The sequence below is a fragment of the Triticum aestivum genome, chromosome 1A (genome assembly GCF_018294505.1).
Source record: "Triticum aestivum cultivar Chinese Spring chromosome 1A, IWGSC CS RefSeq v2.1, whole genome shotgun sequence".
Lineage (NCBI taxonomy): Eukaryota > Viridiplantae > Streptophyta > Magnoliopsida > Poales > Poaceae > Triticum > Triticum aestivum.
The window spans coordinates 373501226-373520348 of record NC_057794.1 but is presented as its reverse complement, the minus strand read 5'-3'; positions in this window follow the sequence as shown (position 1 = coordinate 373520348).

Below are 19123 nucleotides of genomic sequence, written 5' to 3'. Positions count from 1 at the left end.
CAGCATCCCTTAATATGGTTCTATTGGCTATTATAGCAAAGATGTTGTACTACGGAGCGGTCTTGAAAGAATGCACATATATGAGCATCGATTGTAAATGTCGCAATCTATGAGACTTGGGTGATCTCTAGTAAGCTCACGAAGAGACTAGGGAGTACGTCGTATATGCTCCAAACCGCAGGGTAGCCTACTAGCAGCCAAGTACCGGCGAAGACTTTGGGTGAAACATGTTCACACAAAAGTAGCAATTCAAGGCATAGTCCATTATCAAGTTGTGAATGGATTAGCTTAAAGTTCTAGGCAGAAGTTCAACTTAATAGTCTCTGCTGAAACACTGGTATATTAAAAAAGTGGTGAGAAAAGGTAAATCTCTAAATGGGTATTTGAGATCTGGTGGGGGATTGTTAGAATAAATGGGCTTGGCCCATTAACAAATTCCAAAATCTCAAATGAGCCCACGAGGAAAATGGCAAGTGCTGGTGTGGTGCTAAAATTTAGTCCCGCATTACTAGTTGAGAAAGAGTTGGACCTCTTTATATAGTGAGTTCTCTCCACCACTCTAAGTGGTGTGTTAAGAAGAGAAAGGGAAGACCGCGCGCGTGTGCTCGCCTCGCATCTCCTCACTCGGGCACGGGGCAGGGCCGGGGTGATGTGTACGTGCGACATGCGCGTGAATGGTCCGCCGAAATCCGGCCCGTTGCCTTGCAGGGGCGCAACTTCCTTTTGCCTTTTTTATTTTTTAATGTCTTGAAGGACAAGTTTGTTGTTTCCTTGTCTGGTAAGTTTGACTTGGAAAACAAGTCGATTTGAGATCATGATCGCGACACGATACTGCCTCTGATTCGCATATATATACCGCCTATCGGCCTAGGCCAAAGATACACCGAAAACACCTAGGTTTTTGCCTTATCTCACAACTTGCACCGTCACCATAGTCTACTCTATCCCAAACGCTGGTGTGCATCAGCGTGTGGGAGAGTAGGTCTTCGGAACTGTTCATCCTCACGATCCCGCATCAGGAGAGGATGAATTAGGTTTTTGGGAAGCGCGACTGCTCAAGTTCCACATCACGAGTCGTCTACCATCCAAGTCGGGCAGTGCTACTCATCATCGTCTCCATCGCCGTCGATTGCTGCTAACATCGTCATCAACACTGTCACTCCTGCAGCAACTAATGAACAGTAGGTACTCGTTATCTGTTCATGTATCTCTTGAAAGTTGCTATTTTGTGTGCGATGCTGCTGTGCATGTTTTGCTATTCATCTAGCTTGCTAGATTGTTGCATGCTAGTTTCTGTTTTAGTAATGAATTATTTACTAGAATTAATCATGAACTTGCCTAATTTTTGTTTTGAAACGAGGCAAAAGATTTTCCATTTTAATTGAATAAGGAGAAGAGTATGGTTGAGTACGTCATAGCCCCGCCAAAGCGGAAAAAGGGAAAAGGCCTACTCTTGCAACATCAAATTACACAAATGTTTGGAGCCCGCCAGAGCCCACATAGATGCCTCCTCCTTTATAGTTTGCACTATCACTGCCACAGGCGCCGCCTTGGTCCTAAACACGTGTGCGTTTCGCTCTTTCCAAATCTCCCAGCTTACAAGGTGCAGTACGAAGGCCAAGGCTTTCCTCGGTTGCGCATTGTTGGCGAGGACTCCATCCCACCAAAACCTCACTGTGCCATAGTTCAACCAGTGGGCGGTATCTACATCAAGGTGCAGCCATGCAAGGACCTCCTTCCGGACCCGAATGGAGAAGTGGCACTTGAACAGAAGATGCGTCGCAGACTCCCACACTTGATTGCAAAGTGGGCAACGATCACAGTTTGGCTACCCACGATGTTGCAGCCTGTCCACCATCTAGATCCGATTTTGAGTGACCAACCATGCAAAAAAATTACATTTGGGGGGGGGGCAAGCCTTCCAGACAATGGTTTGCAAGTTGGATTAAACAAGTCCAGCAAATTGAGCCAAGTAGGCCATCTTGGTAGAGTAAGACCCATCACTGGAGAGCTTCCAATGGATGGTGTCCGGGACACCAGGTTGGAGGTTGATAGGCAAGAGCATGTTCCACAGAGCAATGAATTGTTCAAGATGGACTAGAGATGATCATGCTCTTGTGTCAATCCAATTTACCCAGTTATCAACCCTAAGGGCCAAAGCAACGGTGCCACACTTCTTCCTTGAAAGCTCAAATATTTTTGGGGTGATGTCTTTGGGACGGATGCCATCTAACCAAGATGATTCCTAGAATTTGGCCTTAGAGCCATCACCAATTGTGACCTTAGTGACAGCCGCAAAGATGTCTCGATCTTCTTTTCCTCTAGGGAGCTTAGTACCACACCATGTCCTTGGCTGGTCAACCCACTCCAGCCATAGCCATCTAAGGCGGAGCATGGTGGTGAACTTTTTCAAATTGAGGATTCCCAGGTCTCCAAACTGCTTGGGCCTTCAAATGTGCTCCCAGTTAATTTTGCATTTGCCATCAAACCCGGTGTCAGTTCTAGCCCAAAGGTAGGCTCTCCATAGGCTGTCCAATTTCTATAGCACCTCCACCGGATGTCCAATGGGGTGATATGGTAGATGCCCACCGCCGTGAGAACCACTTTGACCAAGGCCATTCGGCCCACGATAACCACATGTCTCCCTCTCCATGGTGCAAGCTTCCCGGCTGCTTTGTCTTTGAGGTGTTGAAAATGGATCCTTTTGAGCCATCGAATTGCAAGCGGAAGGCCTAAGTAGCAAATTGGGAATGATGATCGACAAGCTGGGAAATGTTGTAGAATGTCATTGAGGTCTAAACTTGCGCACTAGATGGGGGCAACCAAGCTCTTTGCACAGTTGGTGACCAGAGCCGTTGATTCACCAAAGGAGGAGAGCGTGTTGGAAATGAAACCGACATCCTCTTTGATAGGGGCGCAAAAACCCGTTGCATCGTCAATGTATAATGAAGCCCTAATGCCCGTGAAGCGGCTGCCTAGCGGGTGTAGCAGACCTTGAGTAGTGGCCTTTTCCAAGATGTGGTGCAGCGGGTCAATGGCCAGCATGAAGAGCAATGGCGAGAGAGGGTCACCCTGTCGACGGCCACATCCATGCTTGATCAGATCGCCAGCAATACCATTGAGCAAAACCCTGGAGGAGGCCGTGGAAAGGAGGGTATAAACCCACCCTCTGAATTGACTCGAAAAGCCATGGTGGGTTAGCAGCTCTATTAAATAATCCCATTTTACTGAGTCAAAAGCCTTCTTAATATCAAGCTTGAAGAGGAGCATAGGAGTTTTTTGCGGTGAAATTTCCTGGCCAAGTTCCGGACATACATGAAGTTGTCGTGGATACTCCTTGTTTTGATGAAGGGACTTTGCGCAATGCAGACGATGTTGTTCATGTGACGGGCCAGCCGTGTTGCAAGGGTATTGGCAATGAGCTTTGCAACTGCATGTATCAGACTGATGGGTCTAAAGTCTGAGATGTCTTCGGCGCCATCTTTCTTACGAATGAGGGCGATATTCGCCGAGTTGAGCCAGTGGAAGTTTTCCGCATGCGGATTTGAGAACTTGTTGATCACCATCATGACATCATCTTTAATAATGTCCCAGCTGACCTTGAAAAATTTCCCGGTAAAACCATCAGGTCTCGGGGCCTTGTCTCTAGGAAGAGCAGAGAGTGCATCCTTAACTTCATCCTCCGTGATGGGCTCCCCAAGGTCGGAGAGGTCATGGCTCGTAGGGGGGAAGGCGTTGTCGTGGTTCTATGTCTGATAGTAGAATGGGGAGGTAGGAATGTAGAGGCAAGATCTTAGCTATGGAGGAGTTGTACTCGGGAGTTTTACGAGTTCAGGCCCTTCTCGGAGGAAGTAACAGCCCTACGTCTCGGAGCCGAGAGGCGGTCGACTGGATTATATGCGTGTGTGTTACCGAAAGTGCGAACCCTTGACCCTGAGGAGGGGGTGGCTTATATAGAGTTCGCCAGACCCCTCCCGCCCTCAGTTACAAAGGGTTTAAGGTACATAAAGATGGGGATGTTCCTGTAATAAAAGTACATAATGACCATTAAGGTTATGACTTAAATCCCGACCGTTGCAGAGTGGAGTGGCTCTAGATCTTCTGGCAGTTGAGTGGTTGTCCATACGGTCGAGTGTCTTCAAGACTGTCGAGTGGATAATGGCTTCATGGTCGAGTGGATGATGATTTTTCTTCGACTGTTTCTTGTTCTTTTAGGGATATCCTTGGGGAGGGTATCTTGAACAGATCCATGACCCTACCCTAGGTACATAGCTTCATCATTAGTCCCCGAATGGATCAGGGTTTGAGTGAGGAAGGAGTTGAGAACACTTCCGACTCATTTTTCGTGCTATGAGTATATCTTGCTCTGGATCGATGAACTGAGGGGATGACACCAACTTCTTTTTTAGTCGCCTTGGTACATTCTTAGTTTTTGTCGAGTGAACTTTTACGGTAGAGTTCCGAATGACGATGTTGAGGATGTTTTCCGTCTGACAAGTTGTTCTGCTGTCCGCGGATTCGCGGGATTCGAATTTCAGGAAGCGTGCCGGACGAGCGAGGTCGTGGTAATCGGGACGGATTAGGCAGGTCGCCTCGATTCCTGCGCCACCTTTTTCGCCACGTATCACGCGCGCGACTGTTGCCGGATTTGTTTAGATTGTCCGGGCCTACAAGTCAGTCACTCGGAAGTGACCTGATACGTCCATTTTGCATCATGCTTTTATATCGATATTTATTGCATTATGGGCTGTTATTTCACTTTATGTCACAATACTTATGGCTATTCTCTCTTATTTTACAAGGTTTACATAAGGAGGGAGAATGCCGGCAGCTGGAATTCTGGGCTGGAAAAGGAGCAAATATTAGAGACCTATTCTGCGCAACTCCAAAAGTCCTAAAACTCCACAGAACATCTTAAAATAAATAAAGAGAAATACACGCCAAAGATGAAGGCCAAGGGGCCCACACCCTGCTCACGAGGGTGGGCCCCCCCTAGGGCGCGCCCCCTGGTGGCTCTCCGACGTCCATCTTCTCCTATATGAAGTCTTTCGATGAGAAAAAAATAAGAAGGAACTTTTCGGGACGAGACTCCGCCGCCACGAGGCGGAACCTTGGCGGAACCAATCTAGAGCTCCGGCAGAGCTGTTCTGCCGGGGATACTTCCCTCCGGGAGGGGGAAATCATCACCATCGTTATCACCAACGCTCCTCTCATCGGGAGAGGGCAATCTCCATCAACATCTTCACCAGCACCATCTCATCTCCAAACCCTAGTTCATCTCTTGTATCCAATTCTTGTCTCAAAGTCCGTGATTGGTGCTAGTAGGTTGCTAGTAGTGTTGATTACTCCTTGTAGTTGATGCTTGTTGGTTTATTTGGTGGAAGGTCATATGTTCAGATCCTATATGCATATTATTACCCCTCTGTTTATGAACATGAATATGCTTTGTGAGTAATTACGTTTGTTCCTGAGGACAAGGGAGAAGTCTTGCTATCAGTAGTCATATGAATTTGGTATTCGTTTGATATTTTGATAAGATGTATGTTGTCTAGCCTCTAGTGGTGTTATGTGATCGTCGACTACATAACACTTCACCATTATTTGGGCCTAGAGGAAGGCATTGGGAAGTGATAAGTAGATGATGGGTTGCTAGAGTGACAGAAGCTTAAACCCTAGTTTATGCGTTGCTTCGTAAGGGGATGATTTGGATCCACATGTTTCATGCTATGGTTAGGTTTACCTTAATATTTTTGTTGTAGTTGCGGATGCTTGCAGTAGAGGTTAATCATAAGTGGGATGCTTGTTCAAGTAAGAACATCACCCAAGCACCGGTCCACCCTCATATCAAATTATTAAAGTATCGAACGCGAAACATATGAACGTGATGAAAACTAGCTTGACAATATTCCCATGTGTCCTTGGGAACGCTTTTCCTATTATAAGAGTTTGTTCCGGCTTGTCCTTTGCTACAAAAGGATTGGGCCACCTTGCTGCACTTTATTTACTTTTGTTACTTGTTGCTCGTTACTATTTATCTTATCACAAAACTATCTGTTACCACTTATTTCAGTACTTGCAGAGAATACCTTGCTGAAAACCGCTTATCATTTCCTTCTGCTCCTTGTTGTGTTCGACACTCTTACTTATCGAAAGGACTAGATAGATCCCCTATACTTGTGGGTCATCAAGACTCTTTTCTAGCACCGTTGCCGGGGAGTGTAGCGCCTTTGGTAGGTGGAATTTGGTAAGGAAAAATTGATATAGTCTGCTAAAATTTACTGTCACTTGTTACTATGGAAAGTAATTCTCTGAGGGGCTTGTTCGGGGTATCTTCACCCCGTCCAGTAGAGCAAAGAGCTGCTCCTCAACCTACTAAACCTATTGAAAATGAAACTCCTTTTGAATTTTCTTTGGGTATGATGGAAAAACTGCTAGCTAACCCCTTTACAGGAGATGGAACAAAGCATCCTGATGAGCACTTAATATATGTGGATGAAGTTTGTGGATTATTTAAGCTTGCAGGTATACCCGATGATGTTGCTAAGAAGAAGGTCTTCCCTTTATCTTTGAAGGGAGACGCATTGATATGGTATAGGCTATGTGATGATATGAGATCATGGGACTATAAAAGATTGAAGCTGGAATTTCATCAAAAGTATTACCCTATGCATCTTGTTTATCGTGATCGCAATTATATATATAATTTCTGGCCTCGCGAAGGAGAAAGCATCGCTCAAGCTTGGGGGAGGCTTAAATCAATGTTATATTCATGCCCCAATCATGAGCTCTCGAGAGAAATAATTATGCAAAGTTTTTATGCTCAGCTTTCTCATAATAATCAAACCATGCTCGATACTTCTTGTGATGGCTCTTTTATGATGAGGACTATTGAATTCAGATGGAATTTATTGGATAGAATTAAACGCAACTCTGAATATTGGGACCTCAATGAAGGTAAGGAGTCAGGTATGCCACCTAAGTTTGATTGTGTCAAATCTTTTATGGACACCGATATTTTCCGTAAGTTTAGCACTAAATATGGACTTGACTCTGAGATAGTAGCTTCTTTCTGTGAATCTTTTGCTACTTATGTTGATCTCCGTAAGGAGAAGTGGTTTAAATATCATCCTCCCATAGAAGTAAAAGTAGCTGCACCTATTAAAGTTGAAGAAAAGACTGTCACTTATAATGATCTTATTGTTCCTACTTCTTATGTTGAGAAACCACCTTTCCCTGTTAGAGTAAAGGATCATGCTAAAGCTTCAACTGTTGTTCATAAAAGCAATATTAGAACTTATACACCTCCTGAGAAAGTTAAAGTAGAACCTAATATTGCTATTGTTAAAGATCTCTTGTCTGATAATATTGATGGGCATGTTATTCAGTTCGAAGGTCAAACTGCTAGAATTGCTAAACCTTGTGCTAAAGATAAACATAGACATGTGGTAGGCGTGCCTGTTATTTCTGTTAAAATAGGAGATCATTGTTATCATGGCTTATGTGATATGGGTGCGAGTGCTAGTGTTATACCGCATACTTTATACGAAGAAATTAAGAATGAAATTGCACCTGTTGAGTTAGAAGGTATTGATGTCACAATTAAACTTGCCAATAGAGATACTATTTCACCAATTGGAATTGTTAGAGATGTTGAAGTCTTGTGTGGGAAAACTAAATATCCTGCTGATTTTCTTGTTCTTACTTCTCCGCAAGATAGCTTTTGTCCCATTATATTTGGTAGACCCTTCTTGAACACTGTTAATGCTAGGATAGATTGCAAAAAGAATGTTGTTACTATTGGCTTGGATGATATGGTTCATGAGTTTAATTTCTCTAAATTTAGTAAACAACATCGTGAGGAAGAATTACCTAGTAAGGATGAAATTATTGGTATTGCTTCTATTGCCGTACCTCCAAGCGATCCTTTAGAACACTATTTGCTAGACCATGAAAATGATATGTTCATGAATGAAAGAAGGGAAATAGATGAAGTATTCTTTAAACAGGAACCTATTCTGCATCACAATTTACCTGTTGAAATCTTAGGGGATCCTCCTCCACCCAAGGGTGATCCCGTGTTTGAGCTTAAACCTTTGCCTGATAATCTTAAATATGCTTATCTTGATGAAAATAAGATATATCCTGTTATTATTAGTGCTAAGCTTACAGAGCATGAAGAAGAAAGATTATTGAAAACTCTGAAGAAGCACCGTGCTGCTATTGGATATACTCTTGATGATCTTAAGGGCATTAGTCCCACTCTATGTCAACATAAAATAAATTTGGAAGCAGATGCCAAACCAGTTCGTGATCCTCAACGACGCCTGAATCCTAAATTGAAAGAAGTGGTAAGAAAAGAAATACTAAAGCTTCTGGAGGCAGGTATAACCTATCCCGTTGCTGATAGTGAGTGAGTAAGTCATGTCCATTGTGTCCCTAAGAAGGGAGGTTTTACTGTTGTTCCTAATGATAAAGATGAATTGATTCCACAAAGAATTATCACAGGTTATAGGATGGTAATTGATTTCCGCAAATTAAATAAAGCTACTAAGAAAGATCATTACCCCTTACCTTTTATTGATCAAATGCTAGAAAGATTATGCAAACATACACACTATTGCTTTCTAGATGGTTATTCTGGTTTCTCTCAAATAACTGTGTCGGCTAGAGATCAATCAAAGACTACTTTTACATGTCCTTTTGGTACTTTGCTTATCGACGTATGCCTTTTGGTTTATGTAATGCACCTGCTACCTTTCAAAGATGCATGATGGCTATATTCTCTGACTTTTGTAAAAAGATTTGTGAAGTTTTCATGGACGATTTTTCCGTCTATGGTTCCTCTTTTGATGATTGCTTGAGCAATCTTGATCGAGTTTTGCAGAGATGTGAAGAAACTAATCTTGTCTTGAATTGGGAAAAGTGCAACTTTATGGTTAATGAAGGTATTGTCTTGGGGCATAAAGTTTTTGAAAGAGGTATTGAAGTTGATAAAGCCAAGGTCGATGCTATTGAAAAGATGCCATGTCCCAAGGACATCAAAGGTATAAGAAGTTTCCTTGGTCATGCCGGATTTTACAGGAGGTTCATTAAGGACTTCTAAAAAATTTCTCGGCCTCTGACTAATTTATTGCAAAAAGATATACCATTTGTCTTTGATGATGATTGTGTAGAAGCATTTGAAATACTTAAGAAAGCATTAGTCTCTGCACCTGTTGTTCAGCCACCTGATTGGAATTTACCCTTTGAAATTATGTGTGATGCTAGTGATTATGCTGTAGGTGTTGTTCTAGGCCAAAGAGTTGATAAGAAATTAAATGGTATTCATTATGCTAGTAAGACTCTAGACAATGCTCAAAGAAATTATGCTACTACTGAAAAAGAGCTTTTAGCAGTTGTATTTGCTTGTGATAAGTTCAGACCTTATATTGTTGATTCTAAAGTAACTATTCAAACTGATCATGCTGCTATTAAATACCTTATGGAAAAAAAAGATGCTAAACCTAGACTTATTAGATGGGTTCTCTTGCTACAAGAATTTGATTTGCATATTGTTGATAGAAAGGGAGCTGAGAACCCCGTTGTGAACAACCTGTCTAGGTTAGAGAATGTTCTTGATGACCCACTACCTATTAATGATAGCTTTCCAGATGAACAATTAAATGTTATAAGTACTTCTCGTAGTACTCCATGGTATGCTGATTATGCTAATTATATTGTTGCTAAGTTTATACCACCTAGTTTCACATACCAGCAAAAGAAAAAAAATTCTACAATTTAAGACATTACTTTTGGGATGACCCACATCTTTATAAAGATGGAGTAGATGGTGTTATTAGACATTGTGTACCTGAGCATGAACAGGAACAGATCCTACGCAAGTGTCATTCCGAGGCTTATGGAGGACACCACGCTGGAGATAGAACTACAGATAAGGTATTGCAATCTGGTTTTTATTGGCGTACTCTCTTCAAGGATGCCTGTAAGTTTGTCTTGTCTTGTGATGAATGTCAAAGAATTGGTAATACTAGTAGACGTCAAGAAATGCCTATGAATTATTCACTTGTTATTGAACCGTTTGATGTTTGGGGCTTTGACTATATGGGACCTTTTCCTGCCTCTAATGGATACACACATATTTTAGTTGCTGTTGATTACGTTACTAAGTGGGTAGAAGCTATTCCAACTAGTAGTGCTGATCATAACACTTCTATTAAAATGCTTAAGGAAGTTATTTTCCCGAGGTTTGGAGTCCCTAGATACTTAATGACTGATGGTGGTTCACACTTTATTCATGGTGCTTTCCGTAAAATGCTTGCCAAATATGATGTTAATCATAGAATTGCATCTCTTTATCACCCACAGTCTAGTGGTCAACTAGAGTTGAGTAATAGAGAGCTCAAATTAATTTTGCAAAAGACTGTCAATAGGTCTAGAAAGAATTGGTCCAAGAAACTTGATGATGCATTATGGGCTTATAGAACTGCATATAAGAATCCTATGGGTATGTCTCCGTATAAAATGGTTTATGGAAAAGCATGTCATTTACCTCTCGAACTAGAACATAAGGCGTATTGGGCTATTAAAGAGCTCAACTATGATTTTAAACTTGCTGGTGAGAAGAGGTTATTTGATATTAGCTCGCTTGATGAATGGAGAACCCAAGCTTATGAAAATGCCAAGTTGTTTAAAGAAAAAGTTAAAAGATGGCATGACAAAAGGATACAAAAGCGTGAGTTTAATGTAGGTGATTATGTATTGCTATACAACTCTCGTTTATGATTTTTTGCAGGGAAACTTCTCTCTAAATGGGAAGGCCCCTATGTTATCGAAGAGGTCTATTGTTCTGGTGCCATAAAAATCAACAACTTCGAGGGCACAAATCCGAAGGTGGTAAACGGTCAAAGAATCAAACATTATATCTCAGGTAATCCCATAAATGTTGAAACCAATATTATTGAAACCGTAACCCCGGAGGAATACATAAGGGACACTTTCCGGAACGTTTCAGACTTCGAAAAGGAATAGGTATGTGGTACAGTAAGCAAACCGACTCTAAAACAATTTTTAAGGCAATATTTCTCCGTTTTGGAATATTTAGAAAAACAGAAAAATAAGTAGCAGTCCGGGAAGGACACGAGGGCCCCACGAGGGTGCTGGGCGCGCCCCCCTACCTCGTGAGCACCTCGTGTGCCTTCCGGACTCCGTTTTATTGCACGTTACGTATTTTGGTCGGTAAAAATTCATTATATATTCTCCCGAAGGTTTTGACTCTCGTATCACGCAAACCTCCTCTGTTCTTGTTTCGAGCTGTTTTCTATCAGGGTTTTCCAGGCTAGGCATCATGTCGTCTCCCTCTTCCAACAATGGTGACAACGATGCTTGGCTAATGAAGATAGATCTGAAGAGGGAAGAACCCACGAGGTTCAACAAGGATGAAAGGATCAAGAAGGCCACGGAGGATCAAGCTCCAGCAGCAAAAGACACCCTTCAACTTGATCATAACCTTCTTACCCCAACTGAGATCGAAGCTTTCAAGATGATTGAGTTAGCTCATATACAAAACAAGTATCTCACACAAGAAAATATTTTGTTGAAGGAGCATATTGTTGCACTCAAGGGCATTATTCGCAAGCTGGAGGACCTCTTACGCTCGATGTGCAATTATCCGTCACCTCCACCTTCTTCATCGACAAAGGAGATATAATCACATGGGTATGGGCACTCCCCTTGGCAACTACCAAGCTTGGGGGAGGTGCCCCGGTATCGTATCACAATCACAACTCCTATCTTTACCGTTTTTCTTAGTTCGATCCTATTAGTAGTATCTTGATCTAGTAGAATAAAGTTTATGGCATGATCTAGTTTTGAGTTTACTTTATGATCTCTCTATGTAATCGAGTCCGTGAGCTATATATAATAAAGATTAGTGTTGAGTCAAGGGCTTGATTATTTTGCCATGATCTTGGGTGAATAAAAAGAGAGAAAAAGAATAAAAAGAAACAAAGAGTTCATATTGATCTTATTGAGAGTAATGACTTCACATAGAAAGAGTATGATGATTAAAAGTTGTTGGGAGTTGGCAGACATAACTTTGGTCATTGTTGCAATTAATAGGAAGTAATAAGGAAAGAGAGGTTTTCACATATAGATATATTATCATTGACATCTTTTATGATTGAGAGCACTCATTAAAATATGACATGCTAAAGGGTTGATGTTGGACAAGGAAGACAACGTAATGAGTTATGTCTTTCTTATATCTGAGATAAAGTATGTTGTCATGGATCCTCTAACTTATTGAGCTTGCCTTTCCCCCTCATGCTAGCCAAATTCTCAGCACCAAGTAGAAATACTACTTGTGCTTCCAAATACCCTTAAACCAGTTGTGCCATGAGAGTCCACCATATCTACCTATGGATTGAGTAAGATCCTTACAGTAAGTTGTCATCGGTGCAAAGCAATAAAAATTGCTCTAAATATGTATGATTGATTGGTGTGGGAGAAATAAGCTTTATACGATCTTGTGATGTGGAAGTAATAAAAGTGACGGACTGCATAATAAAGGTTCATATCACAAGGGGCAATATAAAGTGACGTTCTTTTGCATTGAGATTTTATGCATCCAACCATAAAAGCGCATGGCAACCTTTGCTTCCCTCTGAGAAGGGCCTATCCTTTATTATTATCTTCTACCTTATGCAAGAGTCATGGTAATCTTCACCTTTTCTTTTTCATTTTATCCTTTGGAAAGCTCAGCATGTTGGAAAGAACATGATATATATACCTAATTGGATGTTGGGGAGCATGAACCATTATTGTTGACATTACCCTTGAGGTAAAAGGTTGTGGGGCAAAACCATAAGCCCCTATCTTTCTCTGTGACCGATTAAAACTCCGTAACCACAAGTATTGTGTGAGTGTTAGCAATTATGGAGGATTAAATAATAGTTGAGTATGTGGACTTGCTTTTTAGCTCTAACATAGACTCTTTCCGATATTATGATAAATTGCAATTGCTTCAATGACTGAGGTTATAGCTTGTTGGAGCCCAATAAGGTTTATGATTTATACTTTTGCATTGTGAATAGATCATCACTTGAACATAAGTAATCATATGACAAAAGCTATATATGTTGCTATTATGAGAATAATCATGATGCCTTCATGTCCGTATTTTATTTTATTTTATCGATGCCTCTACCTCTAAACATGAGGACATATTTATTGTTATCGGCTTTTTGCTTAAGGACAAGCGAGGTCTAAGCTTGGGGGAGTTGATACGTCCATTTTGCATCATGCTTTTATATCGATATTTATTGCATTATGGGCTGTTATTTCACTTTATGTCACAATACTTATGGCTATTCTCTCTTATTTTACAAGGTTTACGTAAGGAGGGAGAATGTCGGCAGCTGGAATTCTGGACTGGAAAAGGAGCAAATATTAGAGACCTATTCTGCGCAACTCCAAAAGTCCCGAAACTCCACGGAACATCTTAAAATAAATAAAGAGAAATCCACGCCAAAGATGAAGGCCAGGGGGCCCACACCCTGCTCACGAGGGTGGGGGCGCCCCTACCTCGTGGGCCCCCTGGTGGCTCTTCGACGTCCATCTTCTCCTATATGAAGTCTTTCAATGAGAAAAAAATAGGAAGGAACTTTTCGGTACGAGACTCCGCTGCCACGAGGCGGAACCTTGGCGAAACCAATCTAGAGCTCCGGCAGAGCTGTTCTGCCGGGGATACTTCCCTCCGGGAGGGGGAAATCATCACCATCGTCATCACCAACGCTCCTCTCATCGGGAGAGGGCAATCTCCATCAACATCTTCACCAACACCAAATCATCTCCAAACCCTAGTTCATCTCTTGTATCCAATTCTTGTCTCAAAGTCCGGGATTGGTGCTAGTAGGTTGCTAGTAGTGTTGATTACTCCTTGTAGTTGATGCTTGTTGGTTTATTTGGTGGAAGATCATATGTTCAGATCCTATATGCATATTATTACCCCTCTGTTTATGAACATGAATATGCTTTGTGAGTAATTACGTTTGTTCCTGAGGACAAGGGAGAAGTCTTGTTATCAGTAGTCATATGAATTTGGTATTCGTTTGATATTTTGATAAGATGTATGTTGTCTAGCCTCTAGTGGTGTTATGTGAACGTCGACTACATAACACTTCACCATTATTTGGGCCTAGAGGAAGGCATTGGGAAGTAATAAGTAGATGATGGGTTGCTAGAGTGACAGAAGCTTAAACCCTAGTTTATGCGTTGCTTCGTAAGGGGCTGATTTGGATCCACATGTTTCATGCTATGGTTAGGTTTACCTTAATACTTTTTGTAGTTGCGGATGCTTGCAGTAGAGGTTAATCATAAGTGGGATGCTTGTTCAAGTAAGAATAGCACCCAAGCACCGGTCCACCCACATATCATATTATCAAAGTATCGAACGCGAATCATATGAACGTGATGAAAACTAGCTTGACGATATTCCCATGTGTCCTTGGGAACGCTTTTCCTATTATAAGAGTTTGTTCCGGCTTGTCCTTTGCTACAAAAGGATTGGGACACCTTGCTGCACTTTATTTACTTTTGTAACTTGTTGCTCGTTACAATTTATCTTATCACAAAACTATCTGTTACCACTTATTTCAGTACTTGCAGAGAATACCTTGCTGAAAACCGCTGTAACATCCCAAATTTTCAATTTGGAATGTCATACATTAGATCATCATGCATAACATATTTTCTTGTATTTTTGGTTGATCCTAGAAATTTCACGCAACTCAAGGACCCTCGGAGAGAGTTGGAGATTTCGTTATTTTCATATTTGAGAGTTCTCGAATTTGAAAAGAGGATCATTTGATTTATTTATTTCATCTTTCATAATTTTTCCGGTGTCAAAATATATGAGAGAGGGAATAATATGACTTTCCCAAATTTAGGAAAAAAAATGAAGATTTAATAAATAGATCAATTTTGGTTTGCCGGAGTTTATTTGCATTTTATTTGGATAGGGAAAAATGCGTGTTTTCAAAAATTGCATTTTAGGTCCGGAGTAAAGTTCATTTTGTCCGACTCATTTTTAGGAGTCGGGGAAAATTTACTTTAGATTTTTCGGAGTTCGTTTAGTTCTCTTTTTGTTTTTTTTCTGCGCGCGGAACCAGTTAAAAAAAAAACTCCCGCCAGGCCAGCCGGGCCAAAGGCCCAGCCAGCCGGCCACCGCCCCAGCCCCTGCGCGCGTGCGCCAGCGCCAGTGCCAGGCAAGGCAGGCGCCAGCCGCCGCCGCCTCTTGCTAGCCGAGTCCGGCTAGGGTAGCCCCCCCCCCTCTTTCCTTTGTTCCGTTTTCCTTTTTTCTTCTAGGACTCTTTTTCCTACTCTATTTCTTGTCCCCTACCCCAAGTCTCCTCTCCCCTCCCCAATATAAATACCCCAACACCCCCCCTCTAAACCCATCAAATCAAACCCCAAGCCCTCCACCGCACCCCACCTCGCGCCCTACACTGCCGCCGCGGCACCCCACACCCACGCCGCTGCCGCCCTACGCCACGCCGCCGGAGCCCCTCGCCGGAGGTTGCCCCGCGTCTCTTTTCCTCGTATCGTTTTCTTCTAATCGTTCCGATTCTTTTCTTCTCTTCCGATTCGTTTTCTTTTCGGATTCTTCTAGGTTAACGAACGTCCGTTCGTATAACCGTTCTTTTTTTTCTTCTCGTCGGATTTATTCCGCGATCGCGATCTCAGATCCGATTTTCGTTCTAGTCTTTCTTCTCGCTCGTTTATCGGAATCAGGTGATTCAAATGCCTGGAGTTTCGTTTCAAAACCGCCGTTCCGTCTAATCAACTTAAACAAGTTTTTGCACCGGTAAAATTTGACCTAGTTTCAACTTGCTAGAACCGAGTTGTTTTCTTCCGCCGTTTGTTTTCCGTTTCTTTGTTCGGTTCGTTCTTTCTTTGCAACCAGAGTTCTTAAATTTAACTTTCTGGTTCATTCTCTTGTTCGAGTTTTACCTATGCATTAGATGAGTACTTATTGTGTGCTTGTTGTTTGTCTGCGATAGATCACCCGGATTGCGCCGCCTGTTACTTCGAAACCCTAGGTTTCGCGGATCATCAGCAAGGCAAGTAACACTTTGATCATACCTTTTCTACAACCCATGTTTTATTGCATTAGATCAATCCTCTCACATTGCATGATTAGGATCTAATTAAATTGTGGGATGGGAAGTAGATGAGGTAGTACCTATCACCTGTATTATTAAGAAACCTTTGGGAGTTACTTCTACGTTTGCTTATTATGCCAAGCTATGCTAGTAGACGTGGATTGGGTGAGTGATATCCATGACAGATGTGAGTTGATAATTTTAATGGTTTATCTAAGGTGGCAACTTAAACACACATCTGGGTGGATTGAGGCACCTGATGTCTATCAGGACTTGCCTGTTTTTTTTTCGGACCGCCACCCAGGCTCAAAGGGATCATAAGATCTTTCATGCTAGAAACTTCCATGTGCAGCCACAAGCCATTATGGGCTCTGGCATAGTTGACTAAGTTGTGCGAACTCTTACAGTGGTAGACTAGCAGATGTAGGGGATGTAGGTGTACCAGTCTACCCGATCGTAAGGTGCTAGCACTTCTGAAAGGCTATGTCTCGGTCATCCGTTTCTCAAACACCATGTAGTGCGAGAAATCCAACAGAGGCGATCAAGTCTTGTGGGGAAAAGTGCGCAATCCTCTGCAGAGTGTACAAACTAATCATGATTAGCCGTGTCCCCGGTTATGGACAACTTGAGTATCTAGTACTTGAATATCATGTGAATCTCAACATGTTACTTCTAATTAATGTTGTTGGGTTTTAATTATTTTTAATTGGGATTGAGAATGCTGTCAACCATTCTCAATGTTTAACAACCACCATGATAGTTAAATAAATTTATTCCTTTGTAGTAGGGAAAAACTGGCTTTACGCAAAACTGTAACCATAGAGCTTTCCACCAGCCATATATGCATATAGTATAGCTGTTTCATTCCATTACTCCCTATGTGTTACTTTGCCAGCATATTCCATGTGCTGACCCGTTTTCGGGCTGCAACTTCTCATGTTGCAGACTTTTCAGACGACGAGTAAGGTGTTTTTAGGTCGTGGTTCTATACTCAGTGATGCCGTTGGAGTTGATGGACCCATTTATCTTCCAAGTCTTCCGCTGTTAACGTTATTAGATGGCCTTAAGCCATATTTATTGTAATAAGTTCTCTTTTGAGACAACGATGTAATAAGTGTGTGATTGCCACTCTGCTATAAATCCTTCGATGTACTGTGTGGTGTCAGCATTACTGATCCAGGGATGACACCTGAGCACAGAGCACTTGATGCATTCGGGTCGGGTCGCTACAGAGATGGTATCAGAGCACACGCTGACTGTAGGACACGACCATTAAGTTAAAGCCATAGATCACCATTCTCTTCTCATTTTCTAACTCCTCATCTTTTCTACCCTTTTAGGATGACGCACGCGAAGATTAAGTACGCTCAACCGGATGAAGGCACACCATTTGGATTTCACTTGAAGGAAGCCACCAAGTACCTGAACATTGGATTACCAAGCTTCACGGGAACCTTCAACACCACTCTGCCTGAAGAGGAGCGCTGGAAGATTCAAGCTCATGTTCCGGGAAGAACATTCGCGCCAATCACGAAGCCTATAGATAGTATTTTCAATGCACCAACCTGGAGTCTGGGAAAGAGCATGGCAGCTCATATCACCATAGGACGCATTGGAGAAGTTTATCAAGAAGACCTCAAGGACACTATCTACCAGATTTGCGGATGCCAAGATGAACAATGGGAGTTAGTCAGCACCAAGAAGGATAGATCCATTGCATCATTCATCCAGGAGTTAAACCAGCACATTCGACGCCATGAGAACCAGTTGTGCAATGATATGATAGAGTTGAAGAATGCAAAGGCAAGAATCATCGAGCTAGAAGGAGAACTGAAGTCTACACGCAAGGACTACATGGACGAGATCGTAGCTCTAGCACAGCACAATGTCGATCTTAAGCAGGAGATTGAAGAACTCAAGAGGAAGTTAGCATCCCAGGAGGACGACGAGTACGTCGCATGTCCGGACAACTACATCATCATCGACGACACCGATTCGGATCCAAGTGAACCCGACTTTGAAGACGAAGCTGGAGCAGATATCATGGAGTCTTCCACCAGTTCAAATTTCTAGATGACCACCAAATAGTAGTAGTATTTCCCCCATGTAAACATTATAGTCGAGCACTTTTGCGATAGTTAGATCGTTTGTAAGCCCTTGTTTGATTGAATGAAGTGATTTTGTGTGCATTTGCTCATGCGCATATGGGTAGTGTTTTCCCTTTAGACCCCCTCTATTCTTAATTCTCGTCTTTTCTAAACCCTCAAATGCCTCCGACACATGACCCCGGATTTACCATTAAGGATTGGTAACTATGTGTTTCCCTCAGACCTAATAGTATTGGAATCTCAAGGATTGGATGTGATATTAGGCATGGATTGGTTGACGATGTATGGAGGAAACATCGATTGTGCTAGTAAGTCAATTTTGCTTACCACACCAGAAGGAAGAAGGATCAAGTATGTATCCCGGCATGTGCCAAACAGGACACAAGTAAACTACCTAACAGGAGTTGTCCAAGAGGAAGTACCAGTGGTAAAGGATTTTCCTGATGTATTTCCTGAGGAATTACCAGGCATGCCACCGGATAGAGACATTGAGTTTTTGATTGGGTTATTGCCAGGTACAGGCCCAATATCGAAGCGACCGTACCGGATGCCAGCAAAGGATTTGGTGGAAATTAAGAATCAGATTAAGGAGTTATTGGATAAAGGTTACATTCGCCCAAGTTCTTCGCCTTGGGGATCACCCATACTTCTAGTGGAAAAGAAGGATGGATCATTAAGGATGGTTGTAGATTATCGGGGATTGAATGAAGTAACCATCAAGAATAAGTACCCACTGCCAATGATCAACAATCTGTTTGATCGGTTGCAAGGAGCTAAAGTGTTTTCCAAGATCGATTTGCGATCAGGGTACCATCAGTTGAAGTTTCGAGAGTAGGACATACCTAAGACAGAATT